Here is a 16441-nt window from a genome sequence, read left to right as displayed (position 1 = left end):
AAAATACTACTTTTAGGTAAAAAAAAACCAATAAAAAATAATATTTTTTAGCTGATGGGTCGGATTTTCGGATTGGATTGGGAGAAATATTAGCTAAAAGTGCTACTTTTTTTAAAAAATCAAACGGGCCACCCGTTTAGTCCGCGGGCTAGCCCATTTAACCGTCATTTTTTTCGGGTTAATCGGGCTCAGCTCGTTTAGCCCGAAATTTAAACGGGCTGGCCCGATGGGTTTAGCCCATTTTGACGGCCCTAAAGATAAAAATTTTAATACTAATATCCAATAAACATGATACTAAATTTTAGTCTCTCAGTCTTTGTCTTAATATCTTAAAACAAACGCTAGTTCAGGATTCGAATCCTTGTGCAGCTACTTGTGAGGCAGCAAATTCTGGAACAGGACATGGGTCGATAATGGACAGAAGTCCATCGAGTAAGAGGGAGAGAAAAGTCGCATTTTAAGTGAAGGACTATCATATAAAAAAAATAGATAAGGGACATGATAGATTATTGGGGAATAGGAATTAGTTAGGATTCAGATAAATAAAATGTAATAGGAAATGAAATAGTAGACAAAGAAAATTTACCTAAAAATATTGAAGAGTCTTTCACCCTAAACTCGAATTAGGATAATTTTTGGTGTCGTTGTTACCGCCGTTTTTCAATTATATTCAACTTTCCACTTTTTCATTTTCATTTTTATATTGCTTTCATCAATTATATTGATTGTTAAGCTTAACAACATAGCCGGAGATAATTTTCTCTCTTATATATCATTCTCTCTTGTTTCTAGGTCTATAACCCAATCCCCCCCTCCCTGTTTCGTCTAAACTACAAAATGCACATATAAGATAAGGAAGATATAATTGTTGTGCATACTACGTCGCTTAATAATATAATAGTAATAATAATAATCTTGGTTCTCAAAAACTAGTATAATATGCAGAGGTAACTTGGGTTTGGACTTTGGACGACTTAATTTAATAATAGTCTAGATTGTCATCAAATACTAGATAATAACACCACACCAGATAAATCACATTTGGAAAATGATTATTGGGGATTAGGCGTCGTAGAATCTATAACCAGATGCATCGGCATAAATATAATATTCCTCAACCCAGCAACAATGGATGCTAACATAATGCACACTCCGATGAATATTGAAGCCTGAAATTAAAAACACACAAAATAAATTTTCGTAGTCAATGTATGTATAGATCCTTTGGGTTTGTAGTTGTCGTTAGACTAAACGAGTTGGTGCAAATTAAATCTGGTATCTAAAGCGAAAGTTGCCAATCATGTAATGTGAATTCATCATTACCCAATTAATTAACCAGTTGATGCTAAATCTCTTTGGCTTCTTGATTATCAACCACATTATACTTGGAAGCTGGAAAAAAAAAAGAGAGAGCCGGATATTGTTGACTTCATTATTTGGGTTTTGAATTAATTATATTCATGTAAATTTGACAACAAAAAATACTACTAATAATAATGTTACGAGCATGCATTGAGAAATAAAAAGAGAGACTTACAAAATATGAAGTGGGACCAATACCAAATCCACCAAAGAAGCCAAGAAGATCACCAAAGCAAGGGAAAGTCACCCCAATGAATAAGGTACAAGCTGCATGCAATATTATAAACAAACTATGGTAATAACTTCATTGATGAAAGGACTATAATCAATGAGAATTGATTTAATTAAAGCAAAAGGGGTATGTGGTGTGATAGTGATAGGCTGATATAGATAGATAGATAGTTCTTTCGAGTTTTGACAAAGAATCTCACCTACATAAGCAGATCGAGCAACTAGTCTTAGAGTTAGTCCTTCAGCGATGTTTAGTCTTTTACTAATCACCTTCTCAATCAAGTCATAAACAGGCATAGCAAAAACCTAAAATCCATGTTTATATATTACCACATCAATTACTTAACATGAAAAGTTATCAAGTATTTTTTTCACTTTTTCAGTTTTTCTTTATGGAATTCTAAAAACAGAAAAATTAAATAAATCTTACGGTAAAATGTAATTTTTTTTCTTGTTTTATGATTCTAATACCTTAAATACATCAAAATTTTAAAAAGTTTTTATTATTATATTCAAGATAGCTAAATCCAAATTTATTTAGTCCAAACAAAAAGAACTAAAACATATCTTGTTAAAAGAAGTTATAATATATAGTTTGGTTTAGACATACCTGGTAGCTACCAACCATGTGAATGAAGACCATTAAGTTAGCAGAGGCAATAAGCCATTGAGGAGTTTCCAGTGCAATAACCACATCATCACTAACATCTCTCCCAAAAGCCCAGTAACCTGTTATTGCAACTGGGAAATAGCATATTGCATTTATGAAATATGCAACAATCACACCTTTCCACATTGCAATCTTTGAAGGCTTTTCAGGTGTTGATGGAATTGTGGCCTGAATTTCTAGTGTCACTGCATGCCCTGCAAATGCAAATGAGATTTGACCTAATGCATTGCACACCCCCCATATTAATTCCATTCTGCTGCTACTTTTCTTGTACTCATAGCTAACATTGCTACTTTGCCCTCTGCTCAAACATGCCACCCATGCTATAGTTGAATAGCTGTGTAGTCAAATTAAATTACCCGTCAAAATTATTAGATATAATTAATGTTAAGGTAAAGTACTTTTAGTCCATAACTTTTAGGTTAAAGTTTAATTTCTTTTTTAATATTTAAAATATTTTATTTGATTTTATTTTAATCATTTTATTAAAATTAAGTTTTTTTTCAAATTTTTTTTATTATGATTTTCTTTTAGATAATGACAAAAATTATAATTGTATCAATTGTAATGATTTGAGAGTAAAAATAAAAAAAAATAAAAAAAAATTAAAAAATTGTACTTAAAAAAATAATTAATTTTAATCAAAAAATAAAAAATAGAACGAAATAAGATATTTAAAATAATACTTTATCGTTCATATTATATGTATATTAAAAAATCAATCACCAAATTAAATGAGCTATTAATATAAATACATGTTAAATATAAATATATTAAAAATGAATTAAACGTACTTATATTTATATACAAATACGAGTGATTCGATAACTAAATTTTGGTGTTTACATCATTTATTTTTTAATTTTAATACTAGTTTTTTTATTATATGTTGTATGAAAGCATGCATGATGATGATGTACCTGACTGACATAACGGCTGCAATTAAAGAAACACCAACAGCGGAATTAAAATTGGGAAGTTGGGATAGAAAGAAATGAATGACACCAAAACTGAGAATGGCATGAGACTGTTTGAGTTTTGTGCAATCGGTGCATGCTATCTCCCTGAACCTGTTTAGGCATTTCCCACCAACAACCATATACACAATGTCACACCCAACTTGGACTATTAGTTGCAGCGGAAGCACAACCCATGCTCCTACTTTTGCTCCAAATGCATATCTTCCAAGATCATGGTACCGATCGAAACGTGTTCCACCTACACATTCATGCAGCTCGATCATTTGCCTCATTGAGTTTAAGGTTAGACCCCATGATACCAACAACATCAAGATTCCTGGAACCCTGTATAAGGAACACAATATCACAATTTAGTTCAGGGTTCTCTCTAGTTCTCCCAAAATAATAAATAAATAAAATAAAATATAGTTTTACGAATTTGGATTCTCTAAATTATGAATTTTTACTTACAAGGTAAAGTGTAACCTTCTATCATTGAATAGTTTCTCTCTTATATTTACTCTTAATTCCACTTATGAAATAGATGGTGAGAAATCACACTTTACTCTCTAAAGTGAAATTTAAAATTTAGAGAATCCAAATCTTAGTTTTACATATAAGGAAAGAGTAAAAAAATATATAACAAAAGATGGTTAAAAAAGTTTCATACGAATTGTTAGAAAGCGAAATTCTCAAAAATGGAGACAGAAATATTTTGTGTCGTCGCATCTGCTCCCTTCGCCACATCGTCGCATCTGATTTTGTGATTCTATTCTTCGTGATAAACCTTGGGGATCAATTTTTCTGTGCCAATTTTAGATTTATCATACTCTGCTTTGTGCTTTGTGAATCTGCGGTTTTACTCTGGTTTTGATTATTTTTTTTCTGCAATTGAAGCTAGATATCTAAATAACTTAGTTGATTGCCATCCTAGTTATCGAAATTCGATAATTTAGGTGTTGAAGATGGATTCGGATGGTGAGAATGGGAGGAGGAAACCAGAATGTGAAGCAGTAGGAGCTCTAAATTCAAAGATGAAGGGTACTGGAAATCAGAGCAGCAAAAACATGATCTTCAGAGCTGATAAAATTGATCTCAAGAGTTTGGATGCCCAGCTAGAAAAGCACCTGAGCAAGGTTTGGTCGAGAACGATGAGCCTCGACGTTAAAAGGCCAAAGGAGGAGTGGGAGATTGATTTGGCCAAATTGGATTTAAGGTATGCAGTTGCTCATGGCGCTTATGGAACTATTTACACGGGCACATATGATACACAAGATGTTGCAGGTATTTAATTTGCATCTCATTAACATTTTTTATATGTTTTCCATTTGATGTCTTTCAACATTTTTATTATTTAATGATATTATCTGCAAAAAAATATGATCTCAAATCCTCAATGGAGTTTTCAAAATAACTTGTGATCTAATATCTCTTCTGGCAGGTTTTTCTAAAAGAAGAAAAATGAAATTTGATAGAAAAGCTAATTTTCTTCCTTTTCTCATCTTTGTATTGGAAGACACATCTGTTTTTTAATAATGAAGTGAAATTGCTTCTAATGGCAAGTGCTGGCTGCCTGAAACCTTGATGTTTATATTACTTGAATTTGTGTTGATTTTTATCAAACGAAAAGTAACTAATTCTAATTATAATAATGCAATAATGACAAAAGAAAAGTGGCATTGTCTTATTTTGCTGAGAAAAGACAAAATGTTGGAATGGTATGGATATGTTGAATATAGAAGCATCATTCTAATTATAATATCCTTTTGAGTCTGCAAGCATATTGCAGAATGAAAATATTATTTTTATAACGACTATGCTGCAGTCTTGAATTTTTATAGTGAAAGTTTTGGACTAGGGTGAGGAGGGGTGTAGCTACTGCTGCCGAAACTGCCGCTTTACGTGCATCTTAAGGCACGAAGAATGAGGTTCGAAAATTCAAGTTGAAGCAGCCTTATATACCTGACTATAGCAATACAGTTGTTAACATTGCTGAGAATGTCAATGATAGCTACATTCTTTATGAACCAAGTTACATGAATGTAAGACTTCTTTTGCTAACCATCTACTTTGAAGGTTGAACTTGGAACATTGTGAGAATATTTCTGTATTCTTTGAAGGGGTTAGAACTTTTTTTGCCCTCTGTTTTTTATCTGGTAATTCTTTGCTCTGACCTATTTTTGTATGTTTTCTTTGGGCAGAAAATGAGATTATTTCCATTTGCAAGCTTGATGAATTGAAAGAATTGAACACCATTGGTATGAATTATCATACTCTTTGTTTCCTAGGAGTTCCAATACTTCTGAACTAACCTAATGGGATAGCTCGCATTTGAATAATCTTGAAATATCTCTATATTCTCATGTAGTTCTAACCAAAAATCCAATCAGAAAATTTGGCGGGACTCTGACAGGGGTGAAATCTATCACAAAGGTAAAGGTTCTCCAAGATGTTAAGCTCCTTCATTAATGCTTATTTCAGTACTGTATTTCCATTGCTTTATTGCTTGGAATTTTTATGCTTTACTATTTATAACATCTTGCTAAGTTTTGGATTCTCAGGCTCTCCCAGATGAATTAGCACAGAATTCAAAGCTGCAGAATTTAGATTTGGAGAACAATATGATCACAAAGTGGCCAGAGCTAAAGGTTTGACGTATACATATATGGCATTTTTCTTTGTCTAATGTTTCATAATTATCTAGACACTTTTTAACCCTTGTATCTTCATCGTTGTTATTGCACCTGTAGGTGCTTAAATCCCTCACAAATTTGAGAAATCTCAATCTTCAAGGAAATCTAGTTGCTTCTATTGAGAAGCTAGGTTACTAGAACGGTAATCCATTTATTTTCTATTCTTATGTTAATTCACATCACTTGCTTCTAAAATTTCATCCTTAAACATCCATGGTGCTATGTTCTAGGTTAAAAAAGCACTGCCAAAACTTCATATATTCAGTGCTAGACCGGTAGATAAAGATGCAAAGAATGAGAAATGTGGCGTGGATGATGGTGGTAATGATTTTTCAGTAGATCAAGTAGGTCAAAATATGAAACATAGTACCAAAGACTCAGAGGGCAAGATTCCACAATGAGAATGAGGATAATGTGGATGATCATGCTGAAGTTGTTGGTGATCTTGAATTTGAGAGAAAATCAAGAAAAAGAAGAAAACTGTTGATGATTTCGAGAAGGAAGGTAGAGTCACTGACAAGGAAAATACAGGTCATAACAAGAAATCAACTAAGAAAAAGCTCAAGAATGATGACAAGCCCACGAACAAGAAATTAGTTCTGCGGGAGAATGTTATTAGGATCGAGAAGAAACATAAGAAAACAGCATAAGAATGAGAAACAAAGTGAACTTGATGGGATTGTTTATATCTAATAGGGTGTTTGCGGTGCGGTTTGGATCGGTTTTGAGTGAAAATTTATCCGATTCAAATACTGATTTTACTTGTGGTGTGGTTTGGATTGGATGCTTTTTTAAAAAAAAATCTGATTGGATCCAATCCAATTTCAAGCGGTTTGGATTGTATTGGATCTGCGGTTTTATAAATTAAAAAATTAAATATATATAACAAATCTCAGCATCAAATTTTAAATAATCAACAATGACATAACAAGTCTCAACAATATTTTAAAAAGCCAAAAATAACATAACAATAAAAATAAAATTATAGGTTTGTTAAAATAAATAAATAAATAATATTTTGAACATAAAATATTTATTAAATAATAATAATATATGAATAATATAAAAATATATAAAAAATTGAACATATTATATGAATAATATAAAAATATATAAAAAATTTAACATATTATAAGTATAATTGTAAATATAATAATAAAATAATAATATTATAGCACCTTATGCGGTTTGGATTGGATTGGATCGGTTATGAAAATTAGATTCGAAATCCGATCCGATCCAGCGATTTGCAAAAAATATAATCCAATCAAATCCAAATTAGTACGGTTTTAATCGGTTTTCGATTTGGATTAAATTAAATGAGCGGTTTAATTTAGATCGGTTTGAATTTGAACACCCATAAAATCTAATATATCAATATACTACTTGTGTTTATGTTTTGAATTGTGTTTTTGTGTTTTGAATTGTTTTTTTGTTTTAAATTGATTTGTTTGTTTTGAGTACTTTTTTTTCTAGTTTGATAATAAGATGAACTTGTTTATTTTTTGAAATACTATGAATATTTTAATACAAGTTAGATGAAAATTTGTCTATATATAAAGTTGTAAATACTTTTCTAAGTTCTAATTATTGACAGAAAAACTGAAAAATTTGACGTTTTTAGCAAAATGAGGAGATGATTAACAAAGAAAAATCTATCGGTGATAGAGAAAAATCTAGCTGAAAGTTACCGACAGAAAATAAATTCGACGGTAAATAATTTTTTACGAGACTTTTATTGATAGACAAAATTCGTCAGTAACTAAAAATTCATTTGTAATGAATGCCAAATCTGTTTTTTATAAATCCGTCTGTAATAAGCAGTTTTCTAATAGTGATTATGATATTTTTTAGTTTTAAAAGTTATTTTATCAAATACACATGTTACTTGTACTTATTGAAAATTATTTTTAATTTAATTTATTAAACATAGATATTACAACTTTAAAAAAATAAAAGTTTTACCAAATCAAATCATAGTAATTTATAAAAGTATAGGAATAAAGAATCTACTGTGGATGAATTGTAAATTTTTTATATAATTTTTAAAAAGTAAATTCGAGATAAATTATAATTTTTAATTTTCAAAAAGCGAATTCGCCGAGAGTGAATTGCCTTAAGCTATATACTCTTTCACTTAGAAATTTCCCATAGTAAAAACTATGAAAAATCTTACCCTCTTTAAATAAATTCTGTCCATATGTTTATAATTTAAGGTTGAAATCAAGTATAGGTCTACCACAACGTTGAAACATGATATCTTTCTTTGATGAGGAATATATTCCTTTAATTTTTTAAAATTAGTGAAAAATTAATATACATTTATTTTTTTAATTAATCTAAAAAATAAAATAAAAGACATTTATTTAAAAACGAAGGAAGTAATTTTCTATAAAAGTGTAAACTATTTTAATCGTGTGCTAAATAAAAAAATTAGTATATATAAATTTATAAAAATATTATTTATATATTAAAATTAGTCACTAAAATTAAATATTATATATGTATATATAAATATATGTGTTATTAATTTTTTTAATTTATATTTTATATTTTAATATATATTTTATATTAATAACTAATTTTTTGTGATTGATTTTAGTGGATATCTAACTTGGTTAATAAATTTATTACCATCCAAGATATGCCATGGCATGGGGCAAGCTGAGAACACCTGCGCCGAGGATGACTGCGACTGTGTGAAAAGTTGAGTGCCACCATTTGGCCCTCCGCCGAGAGGGTCTTTCCATTATTATCCTTTTTTCATCATCTGGTTGAACTTTCTTCATGTGTGTGTATATATGCATGAAAAACAAAGAGAAAAATAAGACAAGAAAACTGGCTGATTATAGAGCAAGAAATAAAAAGACAATTCTCACCAAGCCAAATATACTTTATAGATTTTTACTATGCTGTAATGTATTAATAATTACCTTAGAAGAGAGACAGTGAAATAATGATGCCATTTTAGCCAACTCGAAATCTAGGGCAGAGAAAGTTGTAATAAGCTTCAGATTTATAAAGTTAAGTACCCCATTTTATACAAAATGGTCCCTATATATATATATATATATATATATATATATATATATATAGTTTGCGTGATTGTTACAAGACATGTATATATGTTGTGAGATTGAGACATTAAAAGAAAGCTATATGTTGCGTAGTTTATTCTTTTTCTTCATTATCATCTAACATCTAATAACAGCAGAGTTTGTCTGATAATTATAATTAGAGTAATTACTTAAATTAATTTTTAAAATTAGATAATTTAGTCATTTAAATTTTAAAATATATAAAATAATTTTTAATATTTATTTTTATTAGACAATATAATTCTTTTTATTAGTTACTAATAATAATTGTTAACGTAAAATATTATATTGACTCATATACATGACCATTAAGTATTTATGTGTGTGATCTGAACAAAATAATCTTAAAAATAAAGTACAAAACAGTTTTTGAAGAATAAAAAAAAAATTAAAATAGTCCCTACAAAATTTAAAAAATTTAAAATAGTTTTTTCAAATTATTTATATATAATTATTTTTAAATTTTTAAATTTTAGTTTCTAAAATTTTTTATCTATTTATTTCTAATTTGATTATTCATATATACAGAAAAATGTATGCATTTTCAAATTCTAAATTATAAATTGATTTTAAATATTTTTAAAAAAATTAAAAATTATTAAATAAACTCATATTTATTTTTTATCATGTAAAATATTAATTTAATTTGTAAGTACCATATTCTATAATTATTCTTTAATAACAAAGAAGAAATGAACTAGTGAAAACTTTTTATTTAGCATATTTTTTACATAAACAATTGAGAATATCTGTACAAATGCTTATGAAGGTAACACTTTAAAACTTATATATATACAATGCAAACAAATTTGTAAATTTTGGTCAATTACAAGATTAATATAGATGATTTACAAAATTTCAATACAATGTAAAAACTCCTAATACTTTATAACATTTGAAGAAGAAACGTCTTTACAAATTCAAGTGTTTTGTTCATGTGTTTTTTTTTATAATTTTAAAATTCACTGGTTAAAAGTTGCATAAAATAAATTTGTAGTTAAAACTATTTGTGCTACTACAATTAATAATTATATAAAAAAAATTAGATTTTTTCATTTATAAATATTTTTTTAAGTTTATTTAGTGTCAATATCTTAGGAATTTAGGTATATAAATAATGACTTTTATAATATAACAACTTCTTAGATTTAGTTGTTATTATTATGATTTTTATATCACTTTTATATCATATGTTAATGATTAAATAATATTATTTTTTTGACATTTTAGTATTAATGAATAAAATTATCTTTTAGTTTATATTTTATTTTTTTGTATACTTAATTTATTATATATATATATTTAATAATATTTTATTATTTTGATTAATAAAAATATTATTAGACGTTGATTTTTGAAAAAAATTAAAAATATTGAAGGGACTGTTTTAGAATTTTAAAAGTTTTTTAAAGACTGTTTTAAAATTTTTTAAATTTTAAAGATTATTTTATACTCCATTTAAAGATTAATTTATCTAACTTACATACGTAAATAATTAACGGTCACATGTGCGAATTAACTTCATATCAGTAGTTACGTGTACGTGTTTATTATTATATCGTTGATTTCTTTTGTTAAAAAATAACTCAGAGAAACAATAATTTTCGAAAGGACATTTCTCCTTAGGTTGGTGTTAAAAGGCACATGAAACTTTCAACTTTTTCAAGGGGGTATCATTCAGATTTACATCCTTAAATAATGTTGAACAATTGTATAAAATAAGTGTAAAATATTAATAACTCTATATTGAATTAACAATTTTCATTGTCTCTAAGATTGATCTTATTTAATATATAATTTTAATGTGGTGAACTTTATATTGATATGCTAAATAAAAGAGAAGCAATGTTACATTAAACAATCATATTTTAGGTAACTAATTATCTAATTAGCTAATTTCAACTAACAAATAAATAAATTTATTCATAATTTTTTTAATTACTCTATTATTTCATTTTACCTTTTTTTCCTTCCTCCCCCTATCATAATTTCATCTACCGCCACTGTCAGTTGTACTGCCGTTGTCTCCGGACCATTCTAAACTCGGAATTCTAAGTTTTCAATCAACGGCACAAGTGGAAGAGACAAAAGATTTCAAATTAAATTTAGCAACATAGTAATGCACTAAGTATACACTACACCCAAAGTTGTATATGTAAAACAAAATACGCATGCAAATATTATTTTCTTTAAATAAGTATCTAATACAAATATTATCATAATTCATATTCTTGTATGAGTAATAAATTTGAGGGAAGGTGGAAAAATAATCTAAAAGCTAGGGCAAGCTTGAACAATTTTTTTCTTTTTCTTCTTTTTATTTTTAGTTAATTGTACATATTATAATTATATTAATAAAAAGATTATAAAAAATACAAAATATATTTTTCAACGAATCTTCTATGTATTTATTAAAATGTTTTCTAATAGAAATCTAAATATATATGTGTTTGTAAGATACATATTTAACAATATTTTTTTGGAACTTTTACTTTGCATACGACATACGTGGCCTTGAACTAGTTGGACTAAATCAAAGCCCATGCTTTTTATCAAAGCCCACAACACAAGTCAATGTATATAGATAGAGTCACTAATAGAAAATTAAGATGAATTAGTCTAGTCATTAATTTACTAATTTTAATTATGTAAGTATTGAAATTTGAATAGTAGGAATATATTAGCCAATGATAAAGTAGAGTTTAATCCTGTAATATATTAGTCTTTGATCTACTGAGTTAGAAGATATAATGAAAAACACAAAAAAAATTCACTAATAAACCAATATTCTAAAGCTTAAATTGAAAAATTTTTAAAGAGGTACTTGTGTTTAATAAAAAACTCGTGTTTGTACTTAAGATTTTTAAAAGTTAAGAATGCTTTTGAAAATATTTAAGAGGGAATTTTTTAAAGTTGACTTGTACTTATCAAAATTAAAAAATCTAATATAACTTATACATTAATTAATATTTAAATTTAATTCTTACATTAATGTTTATTATAATATTTTTAAATTATAAAAATTATTTTATCAAATATATTTATTATTATTTGTGCTTATTAAAAATTATTTTTAATTTAATTTATCAAACAAAGATATTATAATTTTTAAAAAGTTATTTTTAAAAAACTAACTTTTATAAGCTATTTTTAAAAATTAAAAATTTTATCAAATTAGATTTTTTTTTTTATCAAATAAATTAGACAGCACTCAATCTTAGGTCATATTTACACACACTACACTCGTACATACACAAAATTTCTATCTACTACTTGACCATCGTCAAAATTGAAATCCGAATGCAACATATTAAAAATCAACGCATAGCCATTCAACAAAATCAAAATCTCAATTGCTATTATTTTCTCTCATTTAATACAAGACAAAGCCCATTGAAAAATAACTCTTTTTTTTCCCCATATCTATTTGCAATAGGAAGAGTGTCCTGACCGGGAAAAAAAAAATAGGAAGAGTCTGTTGTCCAAACAGAAGCAGAAAATAAAATGGAAAAACTTTAATTGAAAACTGAGAACTGTATGCCTTCTTTCTATGTGTAGTTCACTTTTGCTTACACTTTACAAAATGAATAAATCCATATCCAATCCTTTTTACCTCTTTTGAGGAAGTTGAAGTTCTTGAATGAACATTAACATTTGAACTATGATATGATATGATATGTGTCCATTTACGTTTTTTGTTCCTCCACCAGATATTTTGCTATCACTTTCAATTACTAATATACACTCGATTACTATATTTACACATTCTTCCCTTTATTTTTTCCAACTTTTTCTTAAATATGCATAAACTGATAAAAGTAGGTGTTAATTTGGCCTTAAGTGGTAGGATTGCTCTCAACCTCGCATTCTGAAACCTGACCCCTTGTTAGCCCCATCTTCTAGAAAGTCCTTATTGGTCATGTCCTGTCTCAAATTACTGCAAATAAATTGTTTTATTTTTTTTTCGATTGAAAAATATAAAATATAATTTTTTATTTCTAATATTTCAATATTTTTCTCATGTTTTCTTTTGTTTTTATTTACGGAATATATAGTGAGATCTCACATTTTATATCCTCAAATAAAAAAAGATTGAGAGGATCCAATTTTTTTAAAGTCTTATGTCAATGTTGGATAATTTTCAAATGATACAAGATAAAAAGAATAAAAATATTATAATTTTAAATAACTTATTGGATAGAACTAAAATGAAGGGAACAAAGCTTTAAAAAAATTGTGGCAAAGTGCTCTAAGAATTAGTGTTGAGTCCTCTAAATGCTATAGGATTTTGTCTCAGGAGGAATTTTGGAAAAAAAAATTTGATCATTTTTTTTTACAATGATCAATTGATCATTTTATCTATAGACTCTTTTTTAACTTAATTAATGGGGTTAGGACCAGATTTTATAGAATTGGCTTATTGACAACTTTATATACAAATATTATTGATATAACATTACTAATAATTTTAAAGTTATATTTGTTGCTAGGCTGCTATTTAAATTTTTTTTTTTCTTTGTACATTACTTGCAAGTACCACCACTTTATTTTCTGATTAGCCACCAATGGGGGTGATTATGTCCGAGGAGGACATTTTCGGACTCATGATCCACCAAAGGAGGAGCAGGGCTCTAGGTCAGTGAAAAAAGGAAGGAAGGAGGGGGAATGAAATGCTTTTTCTGGAAGCATGTGTCTTGTTCCCAAAGAGGAGGATTGGATGATGGGAGATATTAAGGGAGGAATGAAGCACTAGATAAGATGCTGAAACGCTCTTTTAGTGATGTAATGAAGGGAGGAAGAAAACTAGTAACTATGGAAGAAGACGAAAGCTTTTCAGAGTCTGAGAACTCGAAAGAAGAAATGGTAAATGCTAAAGAAGGCGAAGCGGCAATGAAGTAGAAGAACAAAGAACCAGAGATTCGTGTGGAGAAAGTGAATGGTATCTACAATGTTGTTATCAATGAAGTAGCTATGAAAAATTTAAGGCATTCTTGGTGGAACACTTTGATAGTCAAGTTGATGGGAAGAAAAATTTCTCTACCGGTTCTCACTCGGAGGTTGGAAACTATGGTAATAGACTTGAAAAATGACTTTTTTCTTGTCAAGTTTTTCTCCCAAGAAAATCAAGATTTTGCTTTGATAGGGGTCCGTGGATAATTTTTTATCATTATCTCTTTATCTAATTATGGAGACCAAATTTCGATCGCATGGAGGTTATTATTGACCTAGTTGCTACCTGAGTTCGGCTACCATGTCTAGCGATTGAATATTATGAGAAAGAAATTTCAGAAAGAATTGGAAATATTATGGAGAGAACTCTCAAAGTGGATTCTAACACTGTGGACAAATGCAGAGGCAAATTCGTCCATTTGTGTGTAGAATTAGATTTAACAGCTCCCTAGTGTCACAATATGCGATCAATGGGGTGAGTTATTTAGTGGAGTACAAGGGCCTCTACAATATTTTGTTTTCAAGCAGCATATTTGGGCATGAAAAAGCAAACTTTACTAAGAATGGGACTGCCATAACAGTTGATGAAAACCAGACGGAGATGATAGAACAGGAAAAGGTCCAGAAATAGGCAGAGGAAGAGGCAGAAAAGCAGAATGAAGGTGGGGGCAAAAAAGGTATTAATATGAGCCCATCACATAGAAAAGCACTCCAAGACCCAACTCGATTAACACAATATGAACTTTTACATAGATAAGATCAAACTCATATCCAAATAATCCAACAGCAAGCCATATTGAACCACAACACTATGAACAACACGCAAGAATCCCTCTACGATAACCAATGTTCTCCCATGGAAAGAACGATAGTGCAAGAAACTGTTTCTATGGAAAAAGATCAAATGATCCAAACGAAATAAAGCTACCAAATTTGTACTCAATAAATACAAAGGTGATGATGAAAGCCATGAGACAGCATGAAGAGTATGCACTGGAAAAAAATCAGATAAGAGATGAGAAAAAAGTAGTTTCTTTAGAAGGGGAGGACAACTAGATCTTGGAAAGGAACTAGGCCAATGGAGGAGAGATATTCTTATGAGGGAAGGAGATACAACTTGAGCAGTAAGCAATTTTTTCTTTCCTTTTATCCAACGATTATTTTCTCTAGGAATTGTAGAGGGGCAGCAAGCTTCGCCTTTTCTCGCTACCTTAAGGAGTTTGTTAGATCGTTATCAGACTTGGAGAGACCAAATTGACATACTTGGCTCAACGACAGGTCCAAGTGTGGATCAGCACACTGAGCATGGTTTGGAATATACACAGGCTCATCCAACAGGATATCAAATGCCATCATCGCATCACTGGACTCCACCACCACCATCGTATCAGTATGGATCAGCACCATCATCATATTACCAGACTCTACCACCACTACCACATCCACCCATGACTGGATTAGAACCGCTTTTATCTCCACCACCTCTACACATGCATGGAGAAGTACCACCACCACTACCAACACAGCGGATACCTCCTACTGCAAGCCACCCAGTTGGTCGTCCTTAGCTAGCACAGCCTCCGAAAGTGACAAGTCCCCGTGCATGTGGGACGGGACACCACATGGACCATCCTGGCAACCGGCATTAGTAGTTAGGTCATAGTTTATGTAGTATTATCATGTGGTTCTTTTTTGTATCACTATACATTATGTACTAAGATTATTAGTAGGACATGTGACTGGTTTATGAGAAGTTCGGATATTTTTTGTATCACTATATATTATTATTATTACCATGTAGTATTGTCCTTTTTAAGAAGTTTGGATCTTTTATGTTAATACGACCACTTGATTGAAAAGCAAGACGACAAAAGAAAAAAGATTTGATATATATAAATAAACGTTCACTATAAGAAATACACCGATTAGCGTCGAATTTAGCAACTCACATTAGTGTTAGATTAACCCACGGGTTAGCGACAGTTTTGTTGTGGGATTCGTCATACGAAATAGTTATCGCCGGATAACCGGTTCCGATAGTAAAGTTGCCGATAAATATTTGGCGAGAACACTAGGAAAATAGGTACCAAACACAGCGTCGAAATTACCATTGAAAGAATCCGACGATAGACACGATTAATGGAATGCTGCGTTTTGTTGACCCGTAATGCGTTACCGTCGAATTTATTCGCTAGTAAATCCAACGATAATCGTGCCATAAATTCGAACTGCGAACCCTCTTCCCCTTTACTTCGAATTTGATTTTCTCTCTAATCTCTCTCTCTAACCTCTCACCTCCCAGTCTCACTCTAATGCCCCTGCCACCGCTACTCCAAACGCCCCTACCACTACAAACCCTCGGCAACCGCTTCTGCTCTTCTTCTTCATGGCAAGGTCAGTAACTCCTGCTAATTTTACTTGTTATTAGTTCTTTTAAATTAGGATTTGTATTCATTATTGTAGAATGGCGTTGATTAT

The 16441-nt window shown here is 29.6% G+C and overlaps 1 pseudogene; it reads right to left on the bottom strand.

The window, feature by feature from the left end:
* Window positions 1-875: 875 nt before the first annotated feature.
* Window positions 876-8938, bottom strand: LOC130950877 (lysine histidine transporter-like 6; annotated as a pseudogene).
* Between the last annotated feature and the right edge of the window lie 7503 nt (window positions 8939-16441).

Source organism: Arachis stenosperma, chromosome 9 (genome assembly GCF_014773155.1).
Source record: "Arachis stenosperma cultivar V10309 chromosome 9, arast.V10309.gnm1.PFL2, whole genome shotgun sequence".
Taxonomy (NCBI): domain Eukaryota; kingdom Viridiplantae; phylum Streptophyta; class Magnoliopsida; order Fabales; family Fabaceae; genus Arachis; species Arachis stenosperma.
This window is presented reverse-complemented; position numbering and strand designations above follow the sequence as displayed.